We start from the raw sequence: 12,057 nt of genomic DNA, 5'->3' as shown, positions 1-12,057 counted from the left end.
AAGACTGGTGGAAGGGTTCCCCAGAAAAATCCTTGAAATGTGCTAGAGTGCTCAGAGCTAACCATATAGAGAGAACATTAGGGTGTTGCTTCCCCAATTAACCAATGCTGCAGAGCTGGTTTCCACTTAAGTAATGAACATATGTTGCTTTATCCGGAAGAACAACTGTATACAGGAGCATATAAGAAATAAACCCCTAGTTGGAATGTGGTTCTGGCGTTGACATAAAGGGTTGTCTGGGAGGGGTCCTAAAACCCACCCAGACCCCATTCAAGTCCCGCTACTATATGACCCACAAAGCCTGGGGATGCTCCAAGAGTAATAAATGAATGAGTTAACTCACATTTGTCTTCACAGTTCATCCGGTTTTTGATTCTTGCGTGCACCAGGCTGTATGGAGGTACAGACAGGAAAACCTCACCGGGGAGACAGGAAAACCTCACCGGGGAGGAAAAAACAGCGGGCACGGCCGCGCAACAGGTAACGGAGGCTGGGCTTGGCATAGAAATTCTTTATTGCATCATGGAAGTTTAAAAAAGAGAGAGGGGAAGGCACCCCCCGCAACTCATACGCGTTTCACCCTGACGGGTTTTTCCATTGTTAATTCACAGCCGCACAGAGAACCAGAAAAACTCAGCACCAATCCAGGGATAAACAAAATGAATGTCTTACTTTAGGTTCGCAAAACACAGTAGCATAATCCCTCAACATAAAATACTGGGAAATAACAAAAACATGTTTCTCCCTCAGGGCTTTTCAATAGCTATGCAAACACCATGGGTCCTATTCTATAAGCCTCGATAAGCCACTTATCGAGGCCTTTTCAGCCAAAATGCCTACTGCTATTCAGTAAGCCTCGATAAGTGGGCGATAAAGGCATAACATCACCCATTTTTTCAGCCGTCAAAAAAAGATCTCAGAGTGACCTTCGATAAGCCACTTATCAGCAGGTTCTGAAACATGTGCAATTCTAGTAGCCTCGATTAGCTTATCGAGGCCTATCGTGGCTCTAGAATGGTGAGTTTCTCCCAAAATCCTCATGCCAGGGAAAGTTGGCATGCGGTTGGGGAGAACCTGCTGGGAAGGAAGGGAGAGAGGACTTAGGGAAAAAATGCATTTTTCCTACATCAGATTGATGCCGGGAATCTCCGGAGCTGATACCCATTAATATCAGCACCGGAGACCCCTCGCATGAATCTCTTGCAATAAAAATGCATTTACAGGCAAGGTATACCGGTAGGTATAAACACCCCCCTTGGGCCAATTACAAACTTTACCCATCCTTGCTACCCACAATAAACATTCAAAAACACAACAACACTATTACTCACCTCTTCTACCCCAACAAACCCCCACAACACATACAGTACAGTAATGGGCAAAATAACTATTATCCAGATATGGATAATAATTCATTTACCCATGATAAAATCCAAAATTAGCCAACCATCATTAATAAAGTACAGTAAATAAAACTTTCAACTTACCCCTGCCATCATGAAGGGTGTCCTCATCAGCATTCTCCAGGTATATTGTCCTCCGATACCAGCAAGAATACAAGAAAAAATATAATCTATTGGCCCTAACCTCTTAATCACCTTAGCGGTTAATAACCGCTATAGTAATTAAGGGGTTAACTCACCCTCTCCCGCTACCCATCTGGGAGGCCTAACCACCTGCTCCAGGACCACTATACCCACTCTCTACCCATTGATTGGCACAGTGGTATATCATATCCATATAATATGGGCATGAGAAGCCACTATAGCAGTTAGAGGTCAACCTAATAAAAAGAATTCAGGTCAAAAATACACAATAATAAAATAAATACACAAGCATCTAAATACCCCAACAATAAAAGAACTAAAAAGTCTCAACTACACATTAATTACATTAATCTATCACTAAAACAGCAAAATAATTCCAATTATGTTATTCCAAAACATAAGAACACAAATAAATAAACACCTATCCAACCAATCAATTAAAGAAATGAAACCAGTAGCCAACAAATTAATTAATTAATTTAAACCAGTAGCCAACAAAACAAATAATTAATGTAAAACGCTATCCAATCTTGAAATGTACTAAAAACAAGCCACCCAATTTCAAAACAATTTAATCCAAACAATAAACAGAAATCGAAAAAATAACAATCAACAGAAAACAAGCATTTGCCAAAAAATGCATTGGCTGTCACTGTATTTATCTGTACTCTATAGGGGCACAGATTAATACATTATCAGTCAATGGGCCATCACAAACATAAAAATAAATAAGTTATTTATTTAAGTAATAATCCCCGAAGAACAGGGCATTACTGGCCAATAATGCCCTGGCTGGAAGAGTTGAAGGCCTGAGGCGAAGCCGAGGGACTTTAACCCAGCTAAAATTTTAGCAGCTAAAATTCCGGGCATTACTGATTGGATAATGCCTGGAATTTTAACCAATCATAGGGCAGGAATTTCAATAATGCCCAGAATTTGACTGCTTTAGCCTATAATATCCCTTAAAGTGATGTCAAATCAATAACTGATTTTTTTAAAAACTGATGTAAAAAAACTAATGTGACCTGTCAGGTCCGCAGCTAAGCCCTGCCCCTCGGACGCGTCACGCAACCAACCCAGGGACACGCGCGGACCCCCATATGCACGCGCACGCTGCAACAAGAGGCAGTTTACGCAGACCCGTGACGTCATCAGGGCGATCAAACCTGGTTGGCGACGCACTCGCCCCCCGCAACGCTCCTCCCACGCGTGCACGCCGCATGGCCGCTAATGTCAGGACTACCCTCAGCTGTGTCACACCTGACTCAATTAGCTACCGCCTATCCAGTTACGTCTGAGACCACTCTCCCTGCTGCCTTTTCATTGGTTCCTGCCCCTTATATCCAATCCAGCCTCTGCTTGTTGCTGAGCATAAACTATTTTTTATGTGCCGTGCTCACTGCATTCAGAGTTCTTGCCTGTACCTGTGCCTTGCGTGACCCTTTGTTGTGACCCCTGCTTGTACCTGGACTTTGCTCTTCTCCTGGGCCTCAGCTTGCTTCTGGACTCCTGCTCTCTCCTCTCCTTGATCTCGGCTACAGATTACGACTGCTCTTCTCTCTCCAACCCCGAACCACGGCAAGTACTACGACCAACCTAAACTCTCCTACCCTGACCCGGCAACATGACCCTGACTCTGCAATCCGGATCTGCCCCGTGGTTGTGGGGCAGCGATTGGTTTTCCCCAGTCATAGGGGGTTGGGTTGGAGGGCTCAGTAGCACTCCTCTTTGACACCTATATGCATATATATATATATATATATATATATATATATATATCGTGGCTATTTTGGGGGTTCAATATGAGCTTATAGGGGTTCTGTATGTTTTGCAATTCTTGTTCAGCTGGACTTAGCTGATTTGGAGGGTGACTCCTCCTTCCCTAGTTTGAAGCTCACCCCCTTCCCACTTTTAAATGGTTAAAAGCTCACTCCATCTCACCTTCCACACTCATGGGAACTTGCATGCAGTTTGATTGCGACAAATCTAATACAGAGTGCTTTTCCTGGTATTATACAGGTTAATAAGAGCTTCAATCAGACTTAGAACTATGCAACTAATTTTGACAGATTTATTATAAATCATTCTTCCTGGTAATGTACAGGTTATTAAGAATTTATATTAGTGTTAGGACCCTTGAGACATGGTCTGCCTTGGAGGGGCTCAAGGGCTTACAACACTTTGGCCAAAGAGTTAAACTAAAAGACCATTTATTCAAAAGATATCTTTATATATCTATTTCGGCACTGTACCGTGTATCTGTGTCATTGGATGTAGCAGTGGGCTCTGTCTGTGTTTCATGTTCTGTCTCTGGTTTTAATATAAAATGACTTAAAACCTGCTCTATATGATGTGTATCTATTTGAATTTTAACTTGTACATGGGTGTTGTATAACTGCAAACTGGTAGTGCATTACTTGAAATGCATGTTTGATTTTTTTCTTATGCGCCTGTGCCTTGTTTTGGTTATCGCGTCTTTGCACTATTAACTGTATTTATCACAATACTGCTTTTGGTTACAGACAATATTTTTGCATATAATTAGCTTAGTGAATACCCATTAAATTAAGGGAAATAACTTCTCTGCACCTGATTTAATGCAGCTTGGTGCATCTGGCCTTTGTGCTAATCTCTCCACTCTCTCTGTGGTGAGCCCTATACCCTCTCTCTCATTGTGCTGATCTGTCTTCCTCCCTCTATCTCTGTACTGATCTGTATCTCCCCTGTAACCTCACCTCTCTCACTCTTGCTATCACAGCACCTCACTCTGTCTTATCTCTTTCCACACCTCACTTTGCCTCCTCTCTCCCCCCTCCCACTACTGAGACTTCTGAGGCATAGACGGATCTCCGAAATGGAAGTCAGGCCCCATCAGAAATTGTACCCAACGTATGGTATCAGACGCCTGGGTTTTCCCTAGGAAGGAGGTCTCCTTCTTCCTAGGGAAAACCCAGGCGTCTGATACCATACGTTGGGTACAATTTCTGATGGGGCCTGACTTCCATTTCGGAGATCCGTCTATGCCTCAGAAGTCTCAGAAGTGGGAGGGGGGAGAGAGGAGGCAAAGTGAGGTGTGGAAAGAGATAAGACAGAAGGAGACCTCCTTCCTAGGGAAAACCCAGGCGTCTGATACCATACGTTGGGTACAACTTCTGATGGGGCCTGACTTCCATTTTGGAGATCCGTCTATGCCCCCTCCAGTGCAATCAGAGAGCAGGAATAGCGCTTATTTCTCAACAGTGGTGGGGTATACACTAATAGAAACTTGTGTAACAACTTCCCTAAGATAGAGGATTCTTGTGGTGTCTTGTGAAATACAGTACAGTATTGAGGGAGAGTTACAACATTGTTATTTTTGGTGCTCATTGCATTATTTATAATAGTATGCTGTGAAAGATGTTATATACACTTTCTTTTTTTATTGACATTCATAGCAACTTGACTTCAATAATAGGTGGATACATTAAACACTGGTACATTTAAACAAAGGTCCTTGAAACACCACAGAACATAAGTCTAAAACAAATGTTGCAAAGAATCTTGATACATACTGTAGTCAAAATTGTCAGGAAATCACATATTGCTTGATGTTTTTGTTAGCACCACTTACTTCTGTTCTATCTTAAATTCCTCTCTCTTCAAATGTATAAACATCTTATTCATGAGTACAGATTCAGCTACAGAATGTAGCACAGCAAGAGTACAGTGTGGCTAGATTTTAGACATTAGAAGAGAAACTGAAGTCTTATAGAGAGTCTATCGCACTGAATTGTAAAGGAAGGATAGACAGTAAAAACAATGGTTTCGATCGGCACTCATATACTGTATATTTAAAGTCAAAATGAAAAGAAAGACTTACATTATCAGTGTAGCTGAACTCAATTCACTTTTATTGCAGAATCAATTTAGAAGAGTTTTTACAGAATCAAAAAGAGGGGTTAGACTTAATCTAGACACCTACTGCTCTCTAGCCAAAAATTGTAATGTTTCAGGGTCCATGCCCCTTCCCCAGGTTGAATATCGACGTTAGCTATACTGCAGGTTGAAGATTCTTCAGACTAAATTCTTCTACATACTGTAATACAAAAGTTGGACGCTCTGTTTATATCTAAGGGGAAAACGTCTCGCTAGTTCACTTTTTACGTTTTACAAGAAAAATGTTACAGTATTTTAAATGCTACTCATTTGGGACAATATACATACAGATTTGTCCACAATGATGAGGGGACAAATTCATCTTAAACATGTCATGGTGATGGTTGTTATATACATGTTACTCACACATTTTTGTATTAATTTTAAGAGTTATTTGTTCAGCAGCCTTTAATCTGTTTATGTAGATATTTATGCTGATGAACCTAATAGGAATGTATGTGGATATACATTATACCAACTCCAAATTTTGCCTTAAAACTTTGGTGTCCACCAATTCTTTTTTTTTGGGGGGGGGGGGGGGTCGGCTTTTAGATCTTCTGCAACAGCTCTTTGCATTCATTCACTTGTGGTATAAAGTTTTATTTTGAAAAAAAAGTTCCTTTGGCTCATCTGTAGGTTCACTGACCACTACAACCCCTGTAGCTATAACGAGTCATACAGGGACACAGGCTGGCTGTGTTACTTCCATGATGGACTGCTCAGCCAGCTGAGGTGAGGAGACTCCTCCCTCCATGCGTGGTGAGACCCATAATTAGGAGTCATGCTGCGCAGCTTTCAATGTGGCAAAAGGTCAATCAAAAGTAACACAAGGTCAGTTAATGTTTGCAGACAGTTCACCATGACATGATAAATGGAAATGCATGAATTGTTCCATGGTTTATGCTTTTAGGACAGTGAAATAATTCATTATAATGTTTGTGACGCTCATGCGAATAATAAATAAGGCACTCCATGAGCTTCCATTTAGGGCAAGATCACTCGGACAATGAAGACCACCAACATCCACAATCTAAGAACTATATATCATACAGACATATGTAATAAAAATAAATCAAATGTTACAGAAAGAAAGAAAGAGATGTGGGAGAGAGAGAGGGAGTGATGGAAGGAGATAGCGATAGAGAGGGAGGGGGAGAGAGAGAAGAGGGAGAGAGGGCAAAGAGGGAGAGAGAAATTCAGATGTTAGAAATGTGTGTGTTGGAGAATGATTAATCATCAGTTCGCTTTTGATGCGGGTGTGCTATTTGTGAGGACCTCTTTCAGCCTCCTAATTCATTATTCTCCAAGGAAAGTATAAAATGTATGAAAGTAGACATGACATGACTGGTACTTATAGGCCACAAAGTGTATGTTGAATTTAAAATTGTTAAAGTTTACAATGCATTAGTGCCAGCTTCTGCGAGACACCTGGCTCCTTTCTTTTAACTTCTGTACAGTATGTTGGTGTAATAATTCAGAATTTGTGTGAAAGTATTACTAGTTACTTGTGTTAGCATTATAAATTCTCTAAGTGTTGTTTGAGTTAATGCTATACTAACTACTGTACTTTCTTCTCAGAAACCAAAGCCCTTGGTCATCATGAAAATGTACGCAATATTGATTAAGAAGTTAAATCTGAGCATCCTGTTTATCAAAAATGTTCCTATTGCGATGTGTAACTTTTCCTTACATACGAAATGTACTAATTATATCATGCTGAGATGCTAATGGGACTTTAGATATTGCTTGTGATAAATATTGTGGGCAAAATTGTTGAACGTGTACATTTGAGTCAACCTGTGCTATTCTAAAGTGACCCCAAAGATTAAAACACTATTGTTTTGAAACATGTTTTATAAAACTTAATGGAGAAGTCTCCAAATAACATAAAAACAAACAAGACAATTACCGGCACCTGTGGTGTCGGCTTTAATTACAGCGGTGCCCTCCACGCAGCCTCACGTGTCCTCTCTGGCTATGTGTGGCCATTGGTGAAAAGGGGGGTGTCAAATTGTCCAGGCTCAGGACTGGACCCTGTCATAGCTACTGTATAGTGGCAAGTAGCGAGCAAAACCGCATGACATCAATGGCCTGCTGCATCATGCAGACTAGCTGGTTGGCATGGCTGGTCACGGCGGTGAACAGACTGCACCCCATAGCCACCAATACCAGGAATAGGACCCTGAGATACTGGTGTCTGTCAACTTCACTCAGCGACGCCAGTGCAGCAATAACTCCCGGCCTCTGTGTGTCCGTGGAGGCACCACAGAGACAACACATGGTGCAGCCGAAGGCAGTGGTGCCATATTGGTTGGGACGGCCAAGTCATTCGGCCACATCCATGGCCACATACCTGGTCTCACCCAATCTACTGATGGACCTATGTACAGTTAAGATGTGAAAAGAAATTAAGTGGAGGCGCAGTAACAAGTAAATTTAACTTTATATTAACCTATGAAGACCATATAAACATGAAAATTGCACATAAATTACGCTAGTGCATAGACACAAACTAAACAACCACATAGAATAAATGTAGTTCTGATATAAATAGAATTGCTATAATGATCAGTTCAATAAATGAACTGATAGTAGTGTGTAAAAGGACAGAGATATTGCCTGTTTGGGTGGATGCTGTTTGGATTGCAGCTGTTGGCTGTCAGTTCCTGCGAAGTCCTTCCTCTCTGGGGTTAACACCAGATAGTTCCTGCTTAAGGGCTGGATCGGGCGTATACACTGTTGCGACTCCCATCGTCCGTGAGTAAACGGGGGTTGTGGGTCTCCTTGGCATGCGCCGTCATATGTACAGTCCTGGGTGTCTACAAGTTACCCCCTCCGGTTAGACTTCCATAGTCACTAGATTCCGGTAAGGACAGGCAGCAGGCTGGTCAGCCTAATCAGCAGCAGGCAGCAGGATATTCACCTCACAGCTTCCTCGGTCACTCTGTACACTGGACTCAATGCTGGCTCCTCCACGCGTTTCACCACGTGATGTGGCTTCATCAGGTATCTACGGTTTGAAGTAGTCTGTGTATTATTAGCGCACCAATTTTGCACTCCAGGTGTTCTCACCAGTGCAATTTCTTTTTCTGTACAGTTAAGATGTGTTTGTGAACATAGAAACATGTAACCTAATCAAATTCCTTGTGTCCATTGCATGGTCTAACCATGTATTGTTCCTGAATATAGGCCCATTATTCATTCAGGTATGCAAAGATTAACATAGTACAAACTGATATTGTTTGTAATGTGAGTTTGAGACTTTAAAACCATAGCACACCTTTAGTCAATATGTTTGAACGACGTGTTAAAAGCTTCTCATTCAATAAATTGTGTTAGCATGCGCAACACACAGACAATTAAGGCAACTAATGTATGATATTGAATTTTCATAAGTGAACACCATTGTCTACAGCCATTACTTAATGTTCTAGAGTGGAGATGCACACCAACAGGAATTGCAGATGCGGTGTGTTTATTCATTGCAGTCCTGCTACAAACGTGTAACCAAAAAAAGCAAAAATTGAATAGCAGATCATTCTTAATATAGAAAAAGACACATTCTTATAGAATTAACGTTTCAGTGCAGAATTGTATTCTTTATCAGGACTTGTCCTGATGAAGGCGTCGTTTTGCACATAAACGTTGATTCTTTGAAGAGACAAGGAATTGTGTATATTTCTCTATGCTAAGACTGGTTAAGACAGACCAGAGAGACACAGAGAAACAGTTCCCTTTCCTGTCTTTTCAACCTCTTGCTAGACTCAGCTGGGCTCATTAGTTGTCCTGCCTTCCACAATGCAGGGATTAACCACTGCCTGGTCAACACCCAACAGCTCTAGGTGTTGTAAACAGGCTTGCCCCTGTAAAACTCCCCGCTCCCCCACCTCTGTTTGTGGGGTAGCTCAGGCTACTCGCGGCCGAAGCCCATACCTACAATCTCTCTTGCGACATAATAGTAGGTCAAAAGACTTACAATTTCATACTATGTGTAGCCAGGTCACCTGATGGCTACTATTCTGCCCTTGGACTGGCAGTAAACTCTGGTACAATCAGGTTGCCAGTAGTTGATATGGGGTTTTCCCCTCCGAGGAGCTGCACTTGAGTGACAGTGGGTGGTGGTGACATCAGGCCTAGGCATGACCAATCATGAGCCATACCTGGTGCCCTCCTCCTGCCTGTACTTAAGGGCAATACCGCCTCAAATTTGAAGGTGTACCTTCCCCACCGAGGAAGGCAGGTCACACACTGGAAAGGCTAAGATTGGGCCTTCTCCCGTCCGGGGAGAGTGAGTGTGGACCATACCTCTGCCTCTGCTAGGGTGTCAGGGAAGAGCTTGGATGGCTGCGGATGCCCTTGGCTTGTAGTGACGTCCAGGGACCATCATCCAGTGATAGCTCTGAGACTGCATCGGGCATAACCTGCCTTGTTCCTGTAACTGTACAGAAGAGTAATAAACCTTTCCTGTTTGCATATACCTCCTGACTGGTGCGTGACCTTACTGGAGGGAGAGGTAATAGTTCTACCGTGGGAGATCACCTTCACTTCCCTGGAGCCTACAGCAGATGGAGGTGCTGTACTGCTAAAGAGATATGTAGGGTATGAATGCCAGAAGCCTAGTCCTGTGTCCCCACTACCATCGGCGGACAACTCAGCCCTCCTGTTACCAGCAGGTATCATGCACCACATGACCAGTAATGACCAAATCTCTCACCGGGTGGGAGAGACACCGTTACATACTGTATGTAAGACTTCCTCTTTAATACTTTTATTCTCTACTTTGATAGTCTCTAACATAAAGTATTCAGAATCTTTTTATCAGCATACTTCAATTTACACACCTCTAGGCTGAGACTGAGGACCTCTTTCTGAGAGACTTCCTGCTTAACATTGAGACTGCAGGCCTCCTCTGTAAGGAATCCGCTCCGCAGTTTACTGGTTGCCTTACCTTGCAGACGTGTGCAGTCCTGGAGCACCTCTCCTGATGTTTGCTGCAGCCTGGATTCACTCACCAAAGCTATACACACTCCCTCTGGTATCTACTGCAGCTGTGCAGCCTATCACTGCAACCTAGACTTGCATTCATTCATTGGAGCAGTAACTTCACACCCCCTCCGGGGATTGGCCCACTGGCCTTTAAGTATTGTCTTCCCATAATGCTCCCTGCCGAGCATAGTCCTTCCTGGATGTCACTATCTGTTCTGCCACAAGCTCTCGCTTGTTCCTGTCTCTCATGCTGAAGCGGAGTATTCTCCTTGTTGTTTGCAGCTCCAGGTTTCCTAAGGCCGGCTGCTATATTCACGCAGCGGTCTGCTCCAGTCTCCTGTGTTGTAGCTGAGTACTCTTCTTGTTCACTTCAGCTCCTTGTTTCCTGTGACCGGCTGCTATATTCACGCAGCGGTCCACTCCTGTTCTCCTGTGCTGAAGCAGAGGTTTTCGTCCCTGCGTCCCTCAGCCTCCTGGATTCCTGCACTGAAGCGGATGTTTCGTCCCTGCGTTCTTCAGTCTCCTGGATTCCTGCACTGAAGCGGAGGTTTCCCTGTGTATCTTCAGCTTCCTGGTTCCTGGGGTCTACTCTTTCCCTAATCTAGAGAGGCCGTGTCCTGGTTCCTGCGCTGAGACAGAGGATTCCCTTGCCCGCTCAGGACTCTTGCGCTGTAGCACTGGTGCACCCGTGCAGCAAAGCGGTGTGCTACTCTGGTCTGCCTACCCTCTCCTGTGACCAGTACCATGGGCCATGGTCGTCGCTCGCGCAGAGGCCAACCCCGCGCTCCTAAGCTGAAGCGGGGCTCTCCTGACTACCTGTTGCCGAACTCTTGCCTGAACAATGTTTATCCTGATGTCTCCTGTCCTGACCCTGGCTTCTACAACGACGACGCTGTCTTCTCCAATCCTGATCCTGCGACATATGACTACGAACTGCGCAATCCGGATCAGCCTGCGCGGTCTCAGGTCGGTGCTTTTACAACCCCACCTCAGCCTCGCGGTCCGGTCCTGGTTTGTGGCGAGCAGAACCCTGACATCCTCCTAAGAAACTCTCTGCTCTTTGCCGATGCTATGGGCCTTCTTTTGAGGCACCTGATGCAGCAAAACACACCCTCAGTTGTATGGAGTCTGGCAAACAAAGGGAGGGAACGTATCCTATCTTTTGTGCCCGTGCTTACAAAAAGATTTGCCTATGTCTTTCTTTCTCCCACACTCCACGTCCTGATGGCAGGTGTGGGTGTTCTCTCCTCAATCTGCCGTTACCAAACCCTTCCTATACCTCCCTCTCATTCGTTTACTTCCTTTAAGACGATGCCCATCTTTTTTCTCCTCTCCCTCTCCACAGGGCAGTCAACTATCCCCTACCTACCTACCTGTACTCTCCCGCCTTCGGTCTTTCTCCCTGACTTTGAATCCTGGCTCCCCTTCTCTCTCCTCTGACTCCGCTTCTGTTCTACTTGGAAAATTCAATTGCCATATTGATGACCCTTCTCTCCTTTGGCCTTTTCGTTTTCTCTCTCTCACCTCTTCTTTTGGCCTGCCCCAATGGATTACAGCCAGCACCACAAAAATGGCCACTTCCTTGACCTTTTGTTCACAAAAAACTTCT

The sequence above is a fragment of the Ascaphus truei genome, chromosome 1, assembly GCF_040206685.1.
Source record: "Ascaphus truei isolate aAscTru1 chromosome 1, aAscTru1.hap1, whole genome shotgun sequence".
Classification (NCBI taxonomy): Eukaryota; Metazoa; Chordata; class Amphibia; order Anura; family Ascaphidae; genus Ascaphus; species Ascaphus truei.
The sequence above is the reverse complement of the archived record's forward strand: the minus strand, read 5'-3'. Positions refer to the sequence as shown.